Below are 14,558 nucleotides of genomic sequence, written 5' to 3'. Positions count from 1 at the left end.
AAGTACCTAATATACTGTGTGAGAAAAATGTTGTGACCATGCTGCTATAAAAACATTCAAGTTTTTTTTCTTAAAAAATTTGTTCATTTTCTCTATTTTACAGCAGGCTAAATAGATTCCATTAAGAGAAATAACATTTAAAATTTTTTAGCACTAAAAAGAAGTATTTTAATAGCACAAAATTGTACTTGGCAAAGGATGCAGGATTTATTTACTTATTTACAATATATTTAGCCTACTTTGAACAAACCCTGTTGTAAGCTCCAGCTATATAGTGTTACAATGTACTCTGTTCCTCTGTGCCCATAGATGCTAGTGGGAAGAGACAAAAAGCAATTAGATAAATATTTTAAGATACTGATAAGTACAACAGGGAAAACAAATGAGGTAAAATAATGGGGAGTAACTTCAAGCCAGCAGGTGTGTCTGTGAAGATGACACTTGACCAGTTACCAAAACAGTGGGAATGAGCCAGTTGTGTAAAATTTGAGTGGACTTCATATTGAGAGAACAGAACTAATTCAAAGGCCACAAGGCTGAGATAAAACTAACTTGTCTTGGGATTATAATGAATATTATTGTGCTTGAGCAACTTGAGCTAAGGAAAGTTCAAGATGAAGTTTGAAAGAAGGTAAGGTCCATATAATACAGACATTTATGAGACACATTTTTTCAGTTGATTCTAAAGCTGATAAGCAATCTTTCTTGCCCTGAAATATGAAATGATAGTATTTGTTTTACATTGAAGCTTAAGTAAAGCTGCTACTTACACTGACAAAATTGATTTATGCCATGGACTTACTAAGGATCCACTATAGCTCTGAGTCACAAATCTTCATTTCTTGAGATTCAGATTGAAGAATAAACCCCTTAGGACATTACTATTCTGTGGCAAAGGTAAAGATCAATGGTACAACTGCCTGATACCATTAAACCTTCCTCTCAGAGATGAAATAAATCGCTTCCATTCACACTGTAGCAGCCAAAGTAAGTTATATGGACAAATCTAGGGCAAGGGGAGAAGTATAGTCCCTTTCATGGAGAGGCAATGAATCAACTTGGTTGTTTTTAGAAACCAAAATCAAATGACTATTAGTGACTTAGAATGAAAGAAATGAGCATAGTTAGAAGTATTCTGGGCAAAAGGTGAATATGCCTTGACTGAGAATAGTAAGAGAGAAAATAAAAAGCAGCAGACTCATTTAGAGTGTGTTGAAAAGGCCATGCTGATAGGGTTTGATGACAGATTGAATCAGGATAGAATATTAAAACAAAAAAGTGTAGGACGGCTGTTACGTTTTTTACAAGAAAAGTTGAGAGTGCTCTTGGGAATTGACATTTGGCAACATGCAACCTGTATTGAAAAGTTGCTACTTACATTTGGCTACCCATGATACCATGTCACTAATTTCATAATTCGGTCACTTTCCCCATTTTTAGCACAAATAGATCATATAAATACAATAATTATCCAGATTTTTACAGTAATTAAAGACAAATATTTTCACATGAAAGAAAGTGAAGCGATTACTATGATGTACTTCTGTTTAACTGATGTTTACAGAAATAAAGATCCAAAAGAGAAGGTACCTCTGAAGGAAATATCAGCTGAAATAGTAACAAATCTGGTTTATTTGCAGATCCTCATGAAGTAAATGAGATATATAGAACAGCCTACCACAGTCTCAACACATTGGTGTAACTTCTCTAACCTACTGGACATATATATTTATATAAATATAAAACCCATTGTTCTCAAAGGTATAGTTAAAAAAAGAAATGTTCATATAATTCTGGTGGAAGTATAAATTGATCCATTATTCTGAACATTATCTGGAAATACAAATCAATAGTTTTAAAACTGATTATGTACTTTATCCAGTCATGTTTATTACTAGAAATCTATCCCAGGGAAAAGATTAAGTTTGAACAAAGTTTATAACTAAAGGTGCTTCTTGTAGGACTATAATCTCAAATAGAAGATAATCAGGTTCTATATCATTATAAGGTAGTTATGATAATGAAATATCAGCAACTTACATGGTTATTATAATAAAAATTTGTTTTCAAATAATGCTAATTTTCATGATGGTTTACATATTAGATCAATATTTAAGTCACATCTGTGTCAGATTTGGGGTGGGGGACACAAACATTCAGCCGTAATAGTTCAGAATAGCAAGAAACATTTTCTACAAGCTTTATTTCTGATGCCAAATTCAAAACTTGATTTGACTGGTGGAAATCTCAATCTTGGTCAGTTGTCTTCAGGACTGAGATGCGTGCCTTCATTTCTAATACACTGTTAAAGCACTAAGGTCATAGTGCCCAATAAGGGGTCTTGTGTTCATACCTTGTACTTGGGAGACGCCAAAGTTATATTTTCATATGATCCACACAGGTTTCCTTTCACCTATAGTTGGGAAATGGGTATATGTGTGACTCCCTATGGATAAATCAGCCATAGATGCCAAATAGTCATACTTAGGACTCTTTGGATGCCCCTGGGCCTGATGATACTGTTGAAAATGTGGATGCACTTTTTAAAACTGTATTAGTACATGTTTATAGGACCTGCATTCTACAGTCATCATGGGGAGTAGGAACATGGACATAATTTTTTTTTTTAATGCTCTTCCCTCTCCTTTCCTCTCTTCTCTAATTTCTCTTCTCCCTTTTCACCCTTGTTGGTATTATTCATCTTAGTTTATGTTTATGGCATACAATGTCCACATTCATTGAAGTTATTAGGAGCCTATATATGGCATTTCCCTGTCCCCTCCCTATTGCCCCTCGCGCTTGGCCCCCTAGATTCTTTCCCACCTGCAAGAGATCAAACCCAGGGCCAAGGATTTAGCTCAGTGGTCCTGCCTCCTGCCTCGCAAGCGCAAGGTCCTGAGTTCAATTCCTAGTACCAAAAACAAACGAAAAAAGAGATTAAACCCTTGCCGCCTATCCTTCATTTTTCTCTTAGTTTGTACATCATCTAACACAAGTCTGAGATTTATTTCTCTTAATCTTATATTTTTCAAGTGCATCCTCTTTCCTACAGATGTCTCCAATTTGTCCCTCTTTAGATAATATTATATATTACTATATATATATATATATATACACACATATGTATGTATACACTATTCAATCATATAGCGATACTACCATATTTTATTTATCCAATCATCTGTTGATGGATATACTGGTTGCTTCTTATGGGCATACTGGGACCCACAGACCTGAGTTTCCTTTCCCTTCTGCAAAGCTGAAACAAAATCTTTCATAAGTACCACTCTGAAGCATGATGTTTACCCTATGGCTGTATTATCTTCTACTTTCCAGTATTTCTAAAACAAGTTTTTGGAGGTAAATATTTTATCTCTTTTCTATCATGCCACCTACTCTCTCCTGAGGGTATTAAGGTAGGAGACATTGCTAGCTAAAAGAAGTGGAAACACACTTAAACACGAATTAACATCTCAAAAGAGGGGAATGAAAAATATTCTGTTGGATTCAGCAATAAGGAAATCATTGCTACTTCAGTGAGAAAAGTTTCAGTGGAATAACTATGCAGAAAGTCACAATGCCCTTGGTAGAAATTTGAGTGATCTAAAGAAAAGAAAATTTCAAGGAGTCTGAAGAAATGTGGCTATAAAGAGAAATATAGAATACTAAACAGAGAAATGAAGTTAATTAAAAAATTTAAGTGCAACAAAATATCAACACTGAATATAGATAGCATGTATTCTGTATCAAAAATTTTATTCATGCTAATTTTCCAGCTATTTAAACTTTTGTATCTTTCTATCAAAATATGAAAAACCTTCTAAATCAGTATTGTCAGAAATAAATATTTTGGTTTAAAAAAATCCCTTTGTATGAAATCATGAAATTGAGCCCTTTTCAGAAGAAAAATCAACTTTTCAAGTTTTAAAAAAAAATGGGCAAAAAATAAACCAACTATTTAGTAGCCATAGCATCTAAGTAATCACATACTCTAAGGAAAAGGCACTTTTTTGACATATAAAGATTTGATTTTGTTATCTGGAGGAATTATATAACCCCTCCTAAACCCATGTCACACAAATCAGTATTATTTATGGGTTCTATTGGAACCCATAGACCCGCTTCTCTTTCCCCTTCTGAAAAGCTGAAGCAAAGTCCTTCTCAAATACTGCTCTAAAGCATGATGTCTGTCCTATAATTATTTCCATCGCTCTTTTTAAATTTATTCTTCTCTCCCAGGACTCAAAACTTCTGCTGAAAATATTGTTTGTGCTGTTAAGGCAAGCAAACTTAGTCAAGTATATAACCAACTGCAGTGAAAAGATGGCTGTGATCTTGGCAACTTTATAACAATGAGAAATTCTGTGAAGTCTGATACATTTTATAACATATAGATTCCCCCCAGGGGACGCACCAATTCTATCATGAATTTTGTGCAATAAATTGATAGAAGGGGATATGGTTTAAATATCTTTTAGTTCATGGATCGTAAAACCTATTCCTAAAAATCATATATTTTAAATAAAATTCTAATATGAAGACCAGTAGAATTACATTGGACAGATTCATAATCACTATGTGGGAGTAATAGTTTAAAAACTTTAAATAAGCAACACTGAGTCTTATATAGTACAAATGATACTGTAGTCAATACAATTGATTTTGTTGACTAGTTGAAAAAAATGACAAGATAAATCCATTATCTTTCTAGGTTTGAATACTACTTCTAATTTTATGATGAGAACTACTAGGTTTTACAGTAAAAAGAAATGATGTTATAAATACAGAGCATCAGGTGCACTTATTAATATGTACCTTTATTGGAAGACACATAGTGAGGAAACCCAATACAGTGTAAAACTTGTTCTTCACCAAGTGGCCATGGAAAAAGAACTCATCTAATTACAAATCAATGTTCTGAAATGGTCTGTTCTTTCCAGGTTTTTATAACTATAAAATTTATTATGTCCCTCAGTTGTAATACTTTTGCTTAACCTTAAGCTGAAGAAAACTCTATATGGGGGAAAATAGAATATGAAAACAAAAGAAATGCTGTAGAATAAAGTACAATGAACAGTAAATCTTGCTAGAGGTAGTAAGTAGTACACATTAGTACATATAGAGATACAAAGATAGATATATGCCTAGTTACCAAATACTGACAAAGTATGAATGAACAATTGCATAATAATTTCTTTTTCTAAAAAAAGGCAAAGGTGTCATTAAGAGTACACACTCAGATTCCTGGTTACTGAGACACATTATAAAATTTTCCTCAGTGTTCTTTATCTTTCATTCCTTGTAATTAGTGTCTCCAAAAGACAGACATGACAGAAATTTAAATCTATCCATTTTCCTGCTTATTAGCACTTCTTATGCTGTTTGAGTGGGAGGAGATGTGTTGGCTCAAGGTTAAAGGGAGTCTCTCCATTGTCTCCACTGAGTCATTATCAGTATTTGTTTTGCCTCCCTTTCAGTAATAAGAAACTGAACAATTATTAAAAGCTTCTAATAAATCTATTTATTCACTAAATATATAAATGACCCTTAACCAACCATCAGTTCATGTTTGTTCTTGTTTCTAAGGAAACCTTATCCTTTATCTCATTTTCCTCTCAAGGTTCAGTAATCCTACCCAGTTCGGACCATGTTTTAATACCATCTACCCAAGCAGGCAGCACAGGCAAGAGCCAGTGTGATTCATTAGAACTGAGTTAAAACAACAGAGCCACCACGACCTACATAAAACTTTGCACCACCACTGAATTCTGTGTTCATATATCACTGGGAACCCAAGATTAAGTCTGTTTCAATTCCACATCCAATTCACTGATCAGATATTGCCTTTGTTTTCCAGATGCATATTTCTAAAATAAACAGTATAAATTAGTAAAATGAAGGTTTTCCTGTTCATTAATATATGCTGCAGATCTTATCCTGTCTTTTCTCAGTAACTTGAAATAATTAAAATCCCACCCACATCTCTCTCTTGTTTACCATAAGAAAGTCACGTCCCCTTCATTTAAGAATACCCCTTATATCTGTATTCATGTTTTCTTGCTTTCACCATTAATTCCTGTTTGTACATTTTTATCAGTGCAGTTTAATGGCCAACTTTATCCATGAAAATTAATTTTTACTAAAGTTCTTTGATATGGAAGGACTTTATTGACACTTAGCACATGAGAACCCTAAGCCAGGAGATGGTAACTAATGGGTACACCCATGCTAACAAGAAACCACATGAAAAAGTTAAGCTAAACTACAGCTCTAGAACCCATATATACTGTCCCTTTAACTGAAATTCTCACATTAGTGGTTAATCTCAGAAATTTATATTTTCCCTGAAAGATAAATCACAAAATATTATAAATATAAGAAAAATATAAAGGTAGCTTGTTTTACCCTCTCCTTTCACTAGGCTATTTATAAACTGCGAAATTCATCCAACTACTCTCATTTCTCACCGTCACCATTTCTCAATGTTCTATAATTTAACTTCAGTAATCTCTCCTAAGAGCTTCCATCAAGGCTCCATAGAGTTTGTTCTTCCCAAAACTAAAAGCTTTTCTTCAGTCATTCATCCTGGACTCTGCATGGCATTCAACATAAATCTATACCAACCATATTTATAACTTCCAATAAGATTGTTTTACTATAATGTTATTATTGAGCATTTTCATTTCTCCCCCTTGCTATATAAAGCATATAAGGCATTTTTCTTGTTATTTAATTGTAAAAAATAACATAAATAGTAAGTAGGCAAATTGAACTTAGAGGCGTCACTTTCTTTGGCTACATAAATCCCAAATTTCCATAAGCTCTTCTCTTCACCTTCCTCACATGAGCTGAAGTAGCAGGGCAATTATATTGTTTATTATTTTCCCAGAGTTACATCATGTGTTCTCTAAGGTACAAGTAGTGTTCTTCATTTTCCCCTTTACCTGAATTATAGATAGAAAGTGTGGACTTTTAAAAATCTACAAAATGTTCTGTAATTTTTATAAACATATTATTCCATGTTCAGATCATTGAATATTTTTAAATAATCTGCTTAAACATTCAATTTAATGGAGAAAAAGTAAGACATTTTATATAGCATATATTGCAAACTCTACTCTGTCTTATATTTTTCCTCTTCATCCTTCTAATTTACAAATAGTCAGTGCCTCCTTTCTGAAAGATTATTTTCATTAATTCCTGGTTCATAATTACACTATTGGAACAAATATATTTAACTTGCTAATTTGGGAAAGGCCCATCTACAAATACACCACGAATTATCCATTTTGATAGATATTCAAAATCATGTGTTAGTGAAAACATACATTGGTAAACTCAACACTCCCATTTCTTATATTAAAGATTAAACTTTGAACCGAGTTGACTCAAACTACTCATAATCTGTAGTCAACAATACTAAAGCAAAGGCATAAAATTACTAGAACAATACAGGAAACATGATTCTTAGTCTTACATTTCATTTCAGACTTCTACACAATTGAGACTGATGTAATGATTAATATTCTGATCACAATTTGAAAAGCAGCAAAATGAATCTATCTCCTTTAAAGATACAACTTCAGTTACAACTAGCTAATAGAAGTAGAAATAGTATTAGACAAGAAATCCAATCAGTACTAATTTATCTTTTTTAGCAACTTGAAGAAACTTAAGCTCTAGCCTCTTTTAGTTTTCCTAATTCTGTTTTGCCTGCATTGATTCAATTTAAAGTTACCATGAAGGATATGTAACATTGATTATTATTATTACTGGAATACCTCCCAGGTCTTTCCAAATCTCTTTCTCTTCTACACTTTCCATTTCTTCTTCTGAGACTGCATAACTATACCATAAGGCTGTCCCTGGCACATGAAACATGGAGAAAATTATAGAAGAAATGTTAAATTATTTTATATAGGTTTAAACAGTTGAGGTAATCAATTTTAAAGATGAATATTGTTTCCTTGGGATCTGTATCAAGCCTGAAGTCCATGGATAAAAGAAGATATTTTAATAATTATCAAGGAAAATATCAAGATTCATACAAGAAAAATAATCCGTATGATAGCAGAACAATGTTGATTGGATTTGGCAAATAATATGCAAATCTTTACCCAATATGCAACTGCTTCAGGGGCTATCTAAAGGTATATTAGTTTAAATGTTTTAAAGAAGACAAAGTGTTGATCAGATTCAAATTTAATTAATTCAGATATAGATGGCTTATTTTTATATGTACAGTAAAAATTGCAAATCTAGTAACTAGTAATATGACTTTATATTAAATACAGATTTATTACAATATGGGTAATAAAAAATTTATAATTGAGTGCAGACTTCAAGAAATGAAGAGTAAAAACGCAATGATATTCAGTATATAAACAGATACTAACAAGAAATGTTTACTTAATTTTTTCTAAGCAATACTGCTTGAAATTAAAACTTTAATGAATGTAATTACTAGTGCACAACAAAAGAATGTTAAGTCCAGATGTAATTTTTCATTAAAGGTTTTAAATAAGCTCCTTTTAAAATTTTGCTATATAGTCAAGAAAATGATCGACTCATATATTATTACTGAAATAATTATGCTTTGTGGAGTTAAAATTAAGCTATATGCATAAAATATTATAGCAAAATTAATGGAACAAGTTATGAATGTTTAAATGTATTAAATATCAAATATACTGAAGAAATTTAATTACAACTTTTTGCCTACTATTCTATTATGAATGGGAAAAGTTGTTTATAAAACATTAAGATTCCATTATCATCTACTACAAAGCCATGAATCTCCATATTTAAAATGAAGTCCTTTTATAAAATCATATATCAGCAGTTAATCTAAATCAAAAGAAGCTACTTCAAGTTATTTGAAATGTTGTCATTCTTGACCTATTTTAGAAACAATGCATGGGCCCTTAAAAATAAAACAAAACACCTTTTTATGAAAAACTATAAATCTGACATGAAAATAAAATATTTTGTGTGATCTTTGAGTATAGCTCAACAAAGCAGAAATTGAATATATATTAGCATTCAAAAGTATATAAAAGTATATTATAATTCCTTATAGAATCAAAACTACAGAAGTCTTACACTGTATATTTAAACATGGCTTTATAATTTCTCTCTTACATAGTTAGCTTCTAGGATTATGTTAATATCCTTAAGCATTATTGCATTAAAATCTGCTGAAATCTATGATCATTCTCTTCTCATGTAGAACAGTTTTTGTTTTGTATCTTCTTTTATAGGAGGTGCTGAACTCAGGGCCTTCACAGAAGTGAACTACATCCTCAGTCCTTTTTATTCTTTTATTTTGAGACAGAATCTCCCTAAATTTCCCAGGTGGGACTCAAATTTGAGATCCTCCTGCTTCAGCCTCCCAGGTGCTGAAATTATAGGCATGTGCTACCTCGCCAGGCTTTCATGAAGGTTTAATAATAAATATATTTCATGTCCTAACCCAATGCTATTCAATATTTTGAAGTTTTAATGGTGTTTTCTCTATAAAGAATCAGAATACCTGCAAAAGAATGATAAGGCACAGCTGCCCAGTTCCCATGCCCATTCAAATATGTGAATTTCCTAAACTAAAATGAAGCAAACTGAATACCATGCACACATACAATTGAGGAACTTCTGTCAGTTGTTTTGTTGCCATGACCTATATTAGCTTGTAACTTAAGTTAACCAAAAATATATTATTTTGCAATATTGAAAACAATTTTACAAATATAATTTTCTTAATAATAAATCCTAATATTAAACCCAGATACAATCGTTTTTCAAAATATACCTAAACAGCATCTTTTAATATTATGATATGAAGTGGTACATTGTGATATTACATTTGAATCTTTTACTAGTAATAGTAGCAAACATTTACCTAGTACTAGTTTTGCATTGTTCTATATGTTCTACAATAGTAACTTTTTTAACCCTTACAAACCTTACACTTAGTATTTTATAAAGGAGAAAAGGACACATAGAGATAACTATTTTGCCCAAATTCATATAATTAGTATGTGACAGGGCAAGCCTTCAACTAGTACAACTCTAGCATATATACTCTGAGGTTAATAAGATACCATGTTTTACATGTGGCATGGTTTTCTAAGTGTGTTAAAGGCACTTAATTTTGGACTAAATGGATGAATGTATATGAAAAAATATGCCACCTGGAAGTTATTAAGCCCATTTTCTTCATTTCTGTCTGGAGCTTTGCATTTACCTTTATGACAGGATGCAAGCTTCCATCTTTATCTACAGCAATCTCTTGTACCATAAACCATGTAGAAGCAGCTTTTCTATATATGCCTTCAATCTAAGACTTAGCTCTGAATAAACAATGGAGGAAATAACTTCAATTCTTTTTGATAACTTGCTTGCAAGTCACTTACCTTTCATATGGCAAATCACAGGCAAAGATTTATATCAAATCACCTTCAACTCTGATTAAACTTAGCTATCATTTCACCCTGTTCTTCCTGAATAGCAGGTTTAAATTTTATCTTTATTAAAGGAAAATCAGATCTTTTTCAATTTTATAAAAAGTAACAAAAAAAAAAGAAGCATACTAGTAAAGTAAAAAATACTTATCACAACCCCAAGATTAAAACTGGATGTCTGCAAGAGAACAAGATATTTGGCTCTGTATGATATTTTACAATTTATAAAGGATGGGAAATGAGAGACAAATTAGTAAATCAGACACCAAAGTCACTCACTCACCCTACTCAACTTAGAGCATATCAAAGACTGATAATTTTGGCTCCATGATATATAGCATTCCACAGGGCATTTTTCCAGTATTTGATAAGCAAATCTTCAATAATGCTGACAATTTTTCAGTTTTAATAATTTCTGATAGTATATTTCCATAAAGATAAGTTTCTTTATTAACTATAATAAGATGCTGGAGATGGGATATGAAGAGTCACAAGGTGTCTTTCCTAAAGACACCAAAGATTTACCAGCTTACTTATGCTCATTCTCTCCAATACCTGCCAGGTTTTCAGAGGGGATCGATTGCTATTTCCTTTTACTTCAATTGACTGTGACCTCCTACGTTTGGAAGTCCCTTCCAACCACAAATCGTATTTCTGGATCCTTCAGCATCTTAGTCCCTGAATAATCACGAGTTTTTATTTTTAAATCTTCCTTTCAGCAATTCCACAGCACTAAAGTTAATGGTTTGCTAAACCCTTGAATACCATTAAAAGCAGGAGCCTGCACATTTGTCTTTTAACTTTGAGCCTGTTCTACTTTCCATTCTTCTTTAAACAGTTGTTCATTAAAGGCTCAGTGGGGAGCTCTTCCCCACAGGCTTAATCAAGTGTTCACATCTCCTGGTTTCTCTAGCAGCAGATTCAGTACGGTTACTCAGATGAAATTAAGCCCTGGGAACACGTGATAGATCCCAATTTATCTAATGCACAAACAAAAAAACTAAACAGACCTTTGAATTTCCAGTCTTAACAAATATAACATCAGATATTTCTTAAATTATTTTTAAATATTCAAAACATTCCAACTCCATAATCAAGGAAAAAACTCCAACTCCTCCTTCATATATATAACTGAGAACGCTTCCAGTAGTCTTTATACTTTTGCATTCTTTTTTAAACTTAGATTATAAGAAAATAACAAATATATTATGTATTAAAATATTTAAATGTAGTAAGCCTCCCTAAATTTCTGATGATATATTGTAATAAAAAATCATTTAAGAAAAAGGGTATTTCATACATCAGGTAAATTTCATACCATTATATATCAAAGCTTTTTAAATAAAATATCAGCACTACTAATAACCAACAAATAATAGATTTAGTTACATGGAAATTTTCTAAACATTCACCTACTTTTATTTCAAGGAGTATGTATTAACCACATCAAATATGTACATAAAATGGTCATAAGTTCTCATAAGAAAATATTGGAATTTACCTGTACATACATATCTACATTATTTAGAATCAAACATAAGAAATGAGCACATTACCAAAGAATCTCAAAATTGGCAGAGAAGAGAAAGTAGTATTAGTGGACTGTATTTTATTATGACTATTTTAAATGTCTGATTTGCCATGAACCATATGCCAATATGATTTCAACTGGACTCAACATTATTTATAAGAGTTTTTTAGGGCTGAGGATTTAGCTCAGTGGTTTCGCTGCCTGCTGTGCAAGCACAAGGACCCAAGTTCGATCCCTGGTACAAAAAAAAAAAAGAGTTTTTTAAACAAATATATTATTTCCTGGATAGCTTCTCTTTTCTTAAAAGTTGGATATATAATTAATGAAACCAATTCAATAATAGGGTATGCTTTAATAAAAATAAATTGTATGAAATTATTCCTCTTATACTTCTTTTTAAAAATCCCTCAATAGAGGAAAAGGTAACCTAAGGTTGTTCCATTTCCTCTATGAATGGATTAATCACATTTAAAATGGCAAGAGAGAAATGGATTTAGATTAATGGAAAGAGGCAACACATAGATCTAAAATGACAGTCATCAAAATGTTTTATTCTATTTATTATTGGCTCAATAAATCAATACAGAAAATATCACGTGGTCTCCATATTTCTAAATAGAAAAACATGAGATAATATTTGAGCCCAAGATTCCCTTAAAGGAACTTACACTGAAGTGTTAGTGTACAGTTTGGAAATGTGATATAATTTTATTACTTATTTGGGTTCTTCACTAAAAATACCTTTTTTATCTTTTTTCTTTCACTTTTTATTCTGATATACTGAGGATTAAATTACACTGAGCTACACTGGCTGCCTTATTTTTAGCTTATATTTTGAGACAAGCAGCCCAGGCTGGGCTGAAACTTGAAATCCCCTTGTCTCACCTTCCCAGAGTGATGAGATATAGGAATGCCTTTTTGTACCTAGCTAAAATATCTTTTAACAGTATGCCATTTGACAAATAAACTTTACAGTCTAATAATTTAAAATATATTCCCTAGTGATAGTAAGTAGGATTTCTTTAAATCATAAAAAAATAAGAATGAGAATTAAAACTCTCCGAATTTATATAGAAGAGGATAGTTTTAGGTGTCTTGTCATCATACTATGAATTATAGAATATGTCTGTGACACAATTGTAAGTAATGATATTTTCAGCTGTCAGTCTGACCCAGCAAACTGTTACTGTTCAAGTAAAAATCTCTGAAGATGAAGATAAAGGGATGGATTCTTTGTTTACACTCACCAAATGGAGCCATTTCTAATTAGCCACACAGTTGCTTTTGGATAAAGAGATTCCATATACCTTTAAATGCACTATATCTATTTAGCCATAGTACCATACTTTATCTTACATCAAAAAAGTACTCCCCCAAGGTACCATCTCTATGAATCAATGAAGGGTAGAAAGTCAAATCAACAAATCTTTCTGAAAGTACATTTAAATACTGCAGTTAGTCAAAGGGGAAGACTTTACTTTAAAATAAGCCAAAATACAACGCTTTCTTGATGACTAGGAACAACTGTTTCCTTTCTCAGAGTTAATGAAAGAATGCTAAAGAAAGTAAGGGAAAAGTACTCGGAGGGTCACTGGAGTTGTCTCATTTTCCCATGGTTTAAAACATTTTGAATAAAACTTCATTTGGGGAAGAAAAGGGTTTCTATTCCTGAAGTAAATTTTTAAATCCTCTGCATTATATCACAACTATTATCATTGCCTTTGTAAAGTCTTAGGATAAAACAAAGACTAGACAAAAAGGATACAAACTGAACTGATGAAGTACTAAACACAAATACATAGTTCAAGATTACACACCAACACAGAATTTTCTAAATGGGAATTTTGTCATTATTTCTTTATTCTCTACTTCACTCCTCTTTCATAATTCATTGTCACATTAAAGGTATGTATTAGAAACGCGACTATCCTTGCATATTAAGAACCTGCTTCATTTTCCTGTCAATGAGAAGGAAGTAGTACTCTGTATCTCTGAAATATGTCCCTAGCCATATTTGTTAAAATTAGATCAAGGGTAGCCTACTTATGAACTTGCAACAAAATTGTGATCAGTTAATATTTTCTACATATCATTGTAATGAGTTTCTAGCCCACTTAATTATTCAACATTAAATTAGGAGATTTTTTTTGAAAATTTAGTAAGGCTTTTCCCTTCCAAAATGAGATAATTGTATGTCTAATATCTGTCATGAGCCATGTAGGAATAAAGTGCCTCTGTATTATACGTTCTACTACATCACAGTGTTTGTACTCTAAGAGCTATCAAAATTATTTAAATTATTCTCACTCCAAAATATTTGAACATATTCATATACTTAACAAACACTTGTATATATATCAGAAAATATTCTTTTAGCTTGTCGTAATTATGACTCAAACTGCAAACTCATATTTGCACCTAATGATTGCCTTTGAAATTGAAAAATAATACCTCGTACCTCCATTATTTGTTTTAGATTTCCATAACAAATGGTTTGTGAAAATGAAAAGTATGTTCACTCTATGATTTTTAACGTCATATTATAACACAACAAAACTGAATAAGCACAT

General features: G+C 31.8%; 1 long non-coding RNA gene across 1 annotated transcript in view; it reads right to left on the bottom strand.

The window, feature by feature from the left end:
• LOC147823157 (uncharacterized) overlaps positions 1 to 14,558 on the bottom strand; it is a 665,389-nt gene that overhangs the window by 113,441 nt on the left and 537,390 nt on the right. The gene's annotated exons all lie outside the window — the stretch shown is intronic.

This window comes from Heterocephalus glaber, unplaced genomic scaffold (genome assembly GCF_053883595.1).
Source record: "Heterocephalus glaber isolate CG9 unplaced genomic scaffold, H.glaber_assembly_v1.0 deba00001600, whole genome shotgun sequence".
NCBI classification, from domain to species: Eukaryota; Metazoa; Chordata; class Mammalia; order Rodentia; family Bathyergidae; genus Heterocephalus; species Heterocephalus glaber.
The sequence above is the reverse complement of the archived record's forward strand: the minus strand, read 5'-3'. Positions and strand labels throughout refer to the sequence as shown.